General features: G+C 41.4%; 1 protein-coding gene across 4 annotated transcripts in view; it reads left to right on the top strand.

The window, feature by feature from the left end:
- The window catches only part of Prdm10 (PR/SET domain 10), a 105,246-nt gene that overhangs the window by 21,893 nt on the left and 72,669 nt on the right, over positions 1 to 10,684 (top strand). For 3 of the 4 annotated variants that reach the window (XM_055601454.1, XM_055601455.1, XM_055601452.1), the window contains exon 1: positions 644 to 721. The exons of the other annotated variant lie outside the window; for it this stretch is intronic. The gene's annotated coding sequence lies outside the window, so the exon portion shown is untranslated. Of the gene's footprint in view, positions 1 to 643; positions 722 to 10,684 lie in introns of those variants that run through there. 4 annotated transcript variants of the gene reach the window in all.

Here is a 10,684-nt window from a genome sequence, read left to right as displayed (position 1 = left end):
TTCCTTCCTTCCTTCCTTCCTTCCTTCCTTCCTTCCTTCCTTCCTTCCTTTTTTCCTTCTTTCCTTCTTTCCTTCCTTCTTGTTTTTGTTTTTTTCCCCCAAGACAGAGATTCTCTATGTAGCCCTGGCTGTTGTGGAACTCACTCTGAAGACCAGACTGGCCCAGAACTCAGAAGAGATTCACCTGCCTCTACCTCTTGAGTGCTGAGATTAAAGGAGTGCACCACTATTGCCTGGCTAAATTTCTTATTAGATATATCATTTTCAAATATTTCTCCCTTTTTGTTATGTGAAAAGTTATGCATGTAGAAAACTGTTACTTGATTTCAGCATTAGGATAGTTCAATAATAGGGTATTTTCAGATACCACTTCTGTTGTAAGGTTTTCTTGGTGCTTTTTTGCTTCTTTTCTTCAAGAGAAGAATATTCCAGGATCCCAGTTGTATCTTGATTACAAGATTACTTTGTCATGTCAGATAGGTCATAAAGCAGTGTCACTCTTGTCAGGGTCGACCTGTACTGGTATTAGTCAAAGTTCAAAGTTTCAGGTGAACAGTCATAAGGTAACAGGAGTGTTGACCATAGTGCACACCTTTGAAATCATGTTCTGTTTCCTGCAAGAGTAGCTCAATACTGGTCAGCTCCGGAGAGGGGATACTTAGGAAAATGAGCCCAGCTTCTGGTACCTGCTTTCTCCCTGTGAGCTGTTTCAGAGCTTCAGGTAATGTCACCAGGCTGGGGAAGGCAGCAGTTAGGGTGGAAGGGCTGCTAACGCAGTCAGAATTCAGGGGCCAACATACCAGAGCTAGAAACCTAGAAGGAACTCTGAACACAGGTGAATGGAAGAATGGGATGTTTGGTAGTCTCATGTCAATGAGACATAGAAGCTGAGGTCCAAGGCCCTCCCAAATACATTTTGAAATTGGCCATTCTATACTGGAAGGGTTGGCCCTCAGTACAACAGACCAAGCATAAAACAGCTTAGGCCTTGAGGTACCATGCCAGACGACAGAGGGCCTGGAAGAAAGACAGTGGATTCCCTGTGAGAGGGTGCTCACCTGCTCCACCAGCACCGTGGATTTGTCCCGATTCAGAAGCTCTGCTTAGGTTGCTTCTCTCTCTCTCTCTCTCTCTCTCTCTCTCTCTCTCTCTCTCTCGACACACACACCCTGCCCCTGCTGCTTTGAGTCTACCTAGCAGCTCTTGAGAACAGAACAGAGGCTCTGACAGCTTTCTCTTTGAAACTATGTTCATGTCTTATCAACCAAGCAGCCAGTCTTTATGAAAAGGCAAAGGCAGACATCAAGGTTTGTCATCCCTTAGAACTCACATGGAGCCCTTTGAACTCCCAAGGATTTTCATGTAGGTTTGACAGACCCAGACCCCCAGCAAGTCTTATCACCTGGGTTTTTCTTTTCTTTGAGTGAATGGTAGGGATTCCTTTGAAGGACTTGATGGAGCCCTACTGCCCCATAAGCAGACTATCAAATGGGATGGGAGGAGTCACCTTTGTTTTGGGTACATGAAAAGTTCTTATTTGAACTAGAAGAGGAAAGTCCATATTCTCTGGGTTAACAGGAAAGATTTGCTTGCTTCCTTTTTCGAGGCACGAAGAAAGGAATGTCCTAACTCTAACTGGGAAAAAAGGATCTTCCTTAAAAGAAAGGCCTAAATTGATGGTCCTAGAATTTTTGGTGCACAAGAAAAGCAAGGAGCTATTGCCCTACAAGAAGGGCTTGAAGGACTCTGACTGGAGAGGGAGTGGCCACCCTGGCTCACTGCTGGACCTAGTTTGGTAGACTTTACACTTTCCTGCCCCTGCTTTTATTGTCTGCTTTCCAATTTGTTGTTTGTTTGTTTGTTTTTAAATGGTAGTTCAACTCTTTTGTGGTTCCATAATATCTGTCTTGATGGTGGTCAGAAAATCAATTAGGAATTTTTCTTCTTTCATTTTAAGATTTTATTTAATGGGCTGGAGAGATGGTCTAGTGGTTAAGTGCACTGATTGCTCTTCCCGAGGACACAGGTTCAAATCCCAGCACCCGAATGGCAGCTCACAACTGTCTGTAACTCCAAGATCTGACTCTCTCACATGAACATACATGCAGGGAAAACACCACTGCACATAAAATAAAGGTAAATAAATAAATATAAAGATTTTATTTTATGTGTAATAAGTATTTTGCCTGCATGTATGTAAATGTGCCATGCATGTGCAGTCTCTTCAGAAGCCAAAGAAGGTGTAAGATCTCCTGGAATTACAAGTTTTAGGTGGTTGTGAGCAGCCATGTAGTTTCTGGGAGCCAAACCCAGGTCCTCTGCAAGAACAACAAGTGCTCTTAATTACTATGCCATCTCTCTAGCCCGGTGAACAGACCTTTCTTCCATTCTTTTTCCCCTCCTTCCCTCTTTCCTTTCCTTCTTTCCTTAAAGACTTTAATGTTTTTATTTAGCTTTTATTTTGTGTATGTGCGCACCAGTATCAGTCAATGTGTACCGTATGTGTGTAGGTTCCTGTGGAGCCCAGAGGATGTCTCGTCTCCAAACCTGGAGTTATAGAGAGTTGTGAGCTTCCATGTAGGTATAGGACCTCTGTAGGAGCAAAAGATAGCCCCAAGGACCATTTCTTTAGGATGCATTATGCAACTGTTTTAGAGATGAAACTTCACTGTCATAAAAATCAAAAGGCTGTTTGCTCCAAAATTAATCTGCTTTCAGTTGCCAGTGTCTGAATGCTTTTCTGAATGCCCATCCCCAACTAACAATAAAACTTTATTTCTGATGTGATTTTGTTGATTTTACAATTGAAGTACTCATTTTTAGCTTCATTGTTAACATTTATAGCAGTTGTTAAATGTGCCCTCAGTAAATACATACAACAGCCCTTATTGTCATGTTTTTACTCATTTTACCTCTAGACATCCTAGTTATACCATGCCCCCCCCAAAGGATTTATGTATTTATTTGTTATGTAGACAGTGTTCTGCCTGCATGTACATCTGCATGCCAGAAGGGGGCACCATATCTTATTGTAGATGGTTGTGAGCCATCATGTGGATCCTGGGAATTGAACGTTAGACCTTTGGAAGAGCAGTCAGTGGTCTTCTGTCTTCCCAGCCTGGTGGGCACACCTTTAATCCCAGGCAGAGGCAGGCAGATCTCTGGGTTCATGGCCAACCTGGTTTATAGAGGGAGTTCCAGGACAGCCAGGACTACACAGAAAAACCCTGTCTTGGGAAAAGAAAAAGAAATATTTTAAGCCTATGAAGGCCTGAGAGAGAGAGAGAGAGAGAGAGAGAGAGAGAGAGAGAGGGAGGGAGAGAGGGAGAAAGTTTTATTAGTCAAAGACATAATCTCTTCTTTCTGTAGTACTGGGGAACAAACCCTCTATGCAAATATTCTCCCACTAAGCAATAGTCCCCAACCCCTTTCCCCCCCTCTTTGTCTTTTGTTTGTTTGTTTTTTGAGACAGAGTTTTCTGATAAAGCCCCGACAGTCCTGAACTTGCTTTGTAGACCAGGCTGGCCTCAAACTCAGAATTTGCCTGTTTGTGCTTTCTGCTTTCTGAGTGCTGGAATTAAAGGTGTGAGCCACCTTCTCCTCTTCTTCCTCCTTCTTTAATTTGCCTTCAGCTTCTCAGGCATATATATCCAAGGTAAAATTGTCTACATCTCACGGTCTACTGCATTTAGAGAAATATTTAGCCATATTTCCTCTTACTCTGCTTCTAAGTTTCTAATAGCTCATTAATTGGAGTCAGAGTGTGTGGTGATAGACATCATGCGGCCCAGCTGGAGAGACTAGGCTACCCCAACGTGAGCAGTGGGCTGTTGAGTTACTAGAGGCAATAACCTCTCTCCTGAGTCACATCAAGAGTAGAGCTGGTCAGCTGTTGAGGTGAGAGAGTGGGATCTCGCAAAGCACTTGGAAGACTTCCCTGCACATGAAGGTGTGATATTTATTTCATATACATGTGACTACTCTTTCCCACTTCTCAACAGAAGTTTTAGCAATTTATTGCAAGTTTTTCCAAAACTTAATAACTATACTGTCTTTGTTAGGGTTCTATTGCTGTGATAAAACACTATGATCAAAAGAAATTGGGGAGGAAAAAAGGATTTCTTTCATTTTACAGTTTATAGTCTATCATCCAGGGAAGTCAGGGCAGGAATTAGAGATAGGAACTGAAACAGAAGCCATGGAGGAGTACTGCTTATTGGCTTGCTTTTCATACCTCAGCCTTCCTTCCTTCCTTCCTTCCTTCCTTCCTTCCTTCCTTCCTTCCTTCCTTCCTTCCTTCCCTCCCTCCCTCCCTCCCTCCCTTCCCTCCCTCCCTCCCTTCCTCCCTCCCTTCCTTCCTTCCTTTTTTTTTTTTTTTTTCTGGAGACAGGTTTTCTCTGTGTAGCTTCAGCTACCCTGGACTTGCTTTGTAGACCAGGATGGCCTATGCCTGCCTCTGCCTCCCTGAGTGCTGGATTACAGGCGTGCTCCACCATGCCCAATTTCAGACTGTTTTCTTACATACTGAGATTTAAACAACTTCTTTGGGTTCTTGTGGGCACTAAATGAATGAACTGAATGAACTGAATGAACTGAATGAACTGAATGAATGATCAATATGAGCCCCTTTAATCCTGGCAGAAAGGAATTTGAGTTATTTATCCTCAGTGTCTTGTCTTTGTGATTATGGCCCTGAGCTCATTGCTTTCCTCTGGCCACTCCCACAGGGCCAGAGGAAAGGCTTGCATTTGGCAGAAGCTTCTACTGTGACTTACTGTTTCTCTTAGTTTGTCCAAATACCTGACAAAATGCAACAGCAAGAAGGTTTGAGTGAATACAGTGTGTCATGGAGGAATATCATGGTGGAAAAGGCATTTTGCCAGCGGCTCCTTGGGGAGAGTGCGTGGCAGCTGCTTGCTTGTATCTCAGCTGATCAAGAAGCAAAGGACAGAAAACAAGGCCAAGGTCACTATTCCCCAGTGACCCACTTCCTTTTGCTAGGTCCCACATTCTAAAGTCCTAAAGCAGCACTGCCTGCTGGAACCAAGTATTCAAACACAGGAGCCTGTAGGGAGGGGCATTTCACATTCAAACCATGACAGGCAATTTCTTAAAACTTGCATGAAAAAAAGAAACAGTAACAACAAAACCCCATGTGAATCAGGTCAGTAGTCAGAGGTCCAGGGAATAGATTTACCACCAAAGCCTGAGAATTTATGAAATAAAACCAGGTGAGGGTGAGGGTATGGGAATGGGCTCTAAAACTAGGTTCCCAGCATGACCGGGCTCTGCCTGGACAGACAGAAGCATCCTTTGTAAACCCCTGCTGTCTCCTTCCCCTTCCTCCTCCTTAAAAAAAGTCTTAGAGCCTGGCACCTTAGGTGACTGTAGTGTTTTCTGAGACCAGCTCTCATTGTGTTTTCCCTGACTCCAACTCTGGTACAAATACAACTCAAGAAATAAGGAGTGCAGCTAAGATTAAACTTGTAGACAGCAGTGATGTTGGCTGCCGCTGCTACCTACTATTTACTGCTATGTGCTGAGCGCCTGGAGGACAGTGATCTTATAGCCAGCCTGTTGCCTATGCAGCAGTATGGATTTCAAGAATTTCAGAAGGACGGTGTTGGCGCAGTTCAAGACCTGAGCCCAGGAGATTGCAATGGTAGCTAATGAACAATGCCAATTTGGCTGGGTGGAGGAAGGGTTGGGATGTAGGGTTGAGCTTGAATGTGCCAACTATTGCCTGTTGATGGCTGTGGATTCATTTCTGGTTATTGTGAGAAAAGAGGCCAGTGACACCCCATCTGCACCATGAAGAAGCGGGGTACTGGTTATTATTGGTTACCTATGCATATTTTTATTTCAGGTTTTTATTATGGAAAAACATGTAAAAAAACCACCATGTAACCATTTGCAAATGCACAGTGGCAGATGCTTTAGTTGCTGAGCCCCCTCCCTAGCACCATTATCTTTTATTTTTCAGTATGTATTTATTTTGTTTTATGTGTACTATTGTTTTATCTGCATGTGCTTGTGTCTGATGACATATGTGATTGGTTCCCAGGGAGGCCAAAAGTGGGCATCATATCCCTGGAACTGGAAATACAGATGGTTGTAAGCTACCATGTGGTCCTGGGAATAGAACCTATGTCCTCTGCTAGTTCAATAAGTGTTCTTAACCACTCAGCCATCTTTCTGCACTACCATCTTTACTTTTAAAAAATGATTAAGTTTTTTTTTAATTGTTATTGTGGTGCATTTGTGTTTCTGTGTGTGTGTGTGTGTGTGTGTGTGTGTGTATGTGTGTGTGTATGAATGCATGCCATGGCCCATTCCTGGCAGTCAGCTGGTTGAGTTGGTGCTCTCCTTCTACATTTACGTAGGTTTCAAGGATTGAGCTCAGGTTGTTGGCTTGCATGGTAAGTGCTTTTGTGGTATCTATCCTTTTTGATTCATCTTGCTTCTCAAATGATTAAAAAATTATAAAGGGAAATGGTAATATTTTATGATATTATAAGAGTACAATTAAGAACCATGAACATGGAAATTTTTTTCTTTTGAGAAAAGGTCTCATATAGCCTAGGCTGGCCTCATGCTCATTGTATAGTGGAGGATGATCTTAAACCTCTGATCCTGCCTTTGCCTTCTGAGTGCTCTAAGTATAGGCACGTACCACATGCAGTTGGGAAATGACTTAGGGCTTTGTGTATGGTAGGCAAGCACTCTGCTAGTCGAGGGGCATCTCTAGACCCTGGAGTTCCTTAAGTACTGAAGGCACTTCTGTTATTTTAGACTATGGAGCTGGGTTCCTTGTAACCTTTCTCTAATAGTTGTAGATGGAGCTAGGAGCTTCTGACCTCTCAGAAGGTTTCAAAGTAGTGGCATTAGCTAAGAATAGCCCAATGATGGTTGAATGAGATAATAGATGTCGAAGGATGGGGCAGTGGGTAAGAGACAGGATGGGAACTCAAAAATGATTGAGAAGAAGATGCTTGAGGAGGCTGGATGCTCCAGAAATTTATTTTCTCCGTAGTCTCCACCACTATTAGTTTTTACCATGTAGGTGTCATGGGGAGTGAACTGAGAAGTTGCTTGTCAGCTCTCCCATTCTGTGTCTTATGGGGTAGGGCTGTGGCCACCTTTTTCTCCTCAGTGCTTACCATGTACTAAAAAAATGTAGTCAGTGTTCAGCAGGGTGAAAAGCTTTGTGACAGTTTCTTGGATGTTTGCCGTTATGCTGTGTGATCATAAATAGTTTCATTTTTATTAAATTTAAGGTGCCAATGCTGAGAGATACACTCATATATCATTAAGAAAAAATCAACCAGCCAGATGGTAGTGGAGCATGATTCTAATCCCAGCACTTGGGAGGCAGAGGCAGGTGGATCTTTGAGTTCAAAGCGAGCCTGGTCTACAGAGCGAGTTTCAAGACAGCCAGGACTACATAGAGAAACCTGTCTTGAAAAAAGAAAAAGCCAACTAAATTCAATCCAGTTGAGATGCTATATTCTTAGAGATAACTTAGCTTACCCAGGTCAGTGGCTCATTGCTCAAGTCTCCTGCCCACTTGAGCTTCCTTCCAGTCACAGTCCTGGGCTGTTTTTACTTGTGCTTCTTCTGATGGCCTGTTCTAAGTTGACATTCCCCACCCCCTTCTGGACTTCCATTTCTTCACTAAAGTGGCTTATAGACCTCAGGGAAACAGTTGATGTTTACTGGCTTATAAAGGATATTACAGAGGATGCGCATGAACTCCAGATGATAACATACAGAGGGCGAGGTAGGGGGAAGAGCTTTCTGTTCTCTCCAGATGTACTTCTTCCCGGAAGCTATCCTGAAGCTGGCTAAACTGTCATTTTGGAGATTTACGCTTGATTAAATCACTGACCTTTGGTTCTAAATTTAATCTTTAGTTTGTTATCTGTCTCTCCCACACACACTGTTTAAGAGTTTGAGACAGGACAGTGGGTGAATGGCAGGATGGGAACTAAAAAAATGACTGAGAAGATGTTTGAGGAGGCTGAACAGATGACAATATGCAGAGGGCAGAAGCCATAATCTTTTAGTCTTGTCTTGGCCTTTTGGCGTCTGGTATTAATCTGGCTGCCAACATCAGCTGTGTCATTAGCACCCTTTGGAGAGGCCAGGGACTTAAGGTTTACCTGCCAGGTAAAGGGGACAAAGACCAAAAGTGTATTTCCTGGTACCACACTAGGCTTTATTTACTACAGTGTTCAGAACTTACTGGGAACTGCCACTGTGGGTTGTGATTCTTATCCTCATTGCTAAAGTTACTGCTATTGCTTTTCTGGGAACAGACGGACTGCTCTGTGTGTCTCTCCCCTTCCATACATGCTAAGACCTTATCCCCTCCCCAGCCACTCCCAAGCCCTGCTTTATGTAGTTGCAGATGGTTTACATCATGTACTGTTTTTTGATCGAGCAAGGTTTAACAAAGACACTTCCGTTTGGAATGATTGTCCTGCTTTTTTTGGTGTTTGTGTTCTTCCTAACATCTTTTATATTTCATCTCCTCTAGGAAGTGATCTCAGAGCACCTCTGGGTTAGACATCCTCTCCTCTGTCCCCACTCTGCACAGTAGGATATTTTTAAACTACTCAAGTCCTTCCTCATGTCAGCAGTTAACAAAACATACTTTTTGACTTTAAGGAACATAGAGGCTTAAGATAAGCAGGAGGAGACTGTAACACTATTGGATAACTTTTTGAAAAGTGATTGCATTTATTTATATATTTATGCATTTTTAAGTGATTGCTTTTGATGTAGCAAACATTATGCTAAAGCCCTTTTCACCCACTGTTCTGAGTCATCTCTCAGTAATCATATGGCCACCATTTAACAGAAAACAAAGAGAAAGAGGCCTTTTGAGATTTGCTCAAGGTTAGCGTTGTTGCTACTAAAAACCCAGGCAGAGAGCCCACACCTTTCTGCATGCTGAGGTTCTCCCTGGTACTTGTCAGTGCTCTTTCCTCTATGCCTCAGGTGTGCTCACAGTACTAGGGACAGGGTAGGTGAGCAACAGCGTGGGAGCTCAGAGGCTAACAATGATCTTATTGCTCTCAGCCACTTCACCTGCTTCAGTATGAGATACTAACCTCTGTAATCCCAGATGTCCAGAGTTGACTGCCATCATGTCACAGAAAAAGATCAGAGAAAACCTATATGGCCAGGTGCATGGTGCATGTCTTTACCAGTACTCACCTGTGTGTGAGGGTTGATATGTATGTGGATTGTGGATGTACAGATGTTTACTTACTTATAGTGAGAATTTTGGTGTCTTAAAAAACCCAGTTATGTTATGTAGACATGTTTTTGTCTTAACCCCAGGTGTGGGTTATAGGGCTGCTTCAGATGTCCGCAGCAGCAGCAGACTATTTGCCTTGTGCATGCTCTGGTAGGGCATGATTTTTTTTTTTTAAGCAAACAATTATTTATTTAAAATGATTGAACATGGAAAATCTTCATGGAAAAATTTAGAACCAAATAGCTTCAATACTGGATCTTACCAAATACTGAAGGAAGAAATAAATTTAACCTCGCAGATTACTTTCCAAGAGGCACAAAATTCAGGAACATGTTTGAAGCCATCATTCTAGTAGTAATGTCAGTAACAGTATTAATATGGAAAATGTATTTGAATATCTCAGATTAGTGCATAATTCTAAAAACCTATTTCAGAAACTTTAGCCATAGCTCCATATTACAAAGATAAAACATCATGAGCAAGTGATATTCACAGGACAACAAAGTTGTTAATTTCTGGTATTAAATAAAAAAAACCTTATAATCACCCCAATAACTATAAAAGAAACAGTTGACATTATTTAGTTCATTTGTGATATTTAGTACACAGCTGAAGTTAAATAAGAATTACGAAGCAAAGTAAAAATGAATGTTTTTAGTGTGGTAAAGTGTATTGGACAAAAGTTTATAGCAAATATCATACTACAATGAGAGAATGCATATTCCCCCTAAAATTTGGATCAATGTAAGAATGGATACTTTTACTACTTGTATTTATCACTATCAAGACAATATTGGCTATGTAAATAAACAATAACATGAATAAAATGTCAAAGTCCATAAAGTGTCAAGAGAAATAGAGCTCTAGTTATACCATCATTTATATAAAAAAATTCTCAAAGAATTGACTAAAGGCAACTTGAAATGATTGATTTCACAAGATTATAAGAGAAACATCAGTATAGAAAAGTGAAATCTATTTCTATTACCAATAACCAAAATTAAACATTGAAAGGGTAAATTTCAGTGTATAATAAAATAAAATAATACATAATTAGGGATATATTTAAAAAATATTTGCAATAATTGGAAACTGAAACAATATATCAGAGAAGCACTACAAATATAAGAATGATGCAAATTGAATAAATTGTAATAAATGATAATAATAAAAATTATAAAAGATAAAAATAAAAAAGATAAAAGAATATAAGAATGTAGAAGAATTGAGCACTATAAACAGAAAATTTCAGTGTTTTTGTTGTTGTTGTTAGTTTGTTTTTCAAGACATGGTTTCTCTGTGTAGCCTTGGCTGTCCTGAACTTGTTTTGAAAACCGGGCTGGCCTCAAACTCACAAAGATCCACTTGCCTCTGCCTCACTGCGCGCTGGAATTACAGGCGTGCGCCACTGTGTGCACT

The sequence above is a fragment of the Psammomys obesus genome, unplaced genomic scaffold (genome assembly GCF_907164565.1).
Source record: "Psammomys obesus unplaced genomic scaffold, mPsaObe1.curated_primary_1811, whole genome shotgun sequence".
Classification (NCBI taxonomy): domain Eukaryota; kingdom Metazoa; phylum Chordata; class Mammalia; order Rodentia; family Muridae; genus Psammomys; species Psammomys obesus.
Note: the sequence above shows the minus strand (reverse complement) of the source record. Positions and strands in the feature narration are given on the sequence as shown.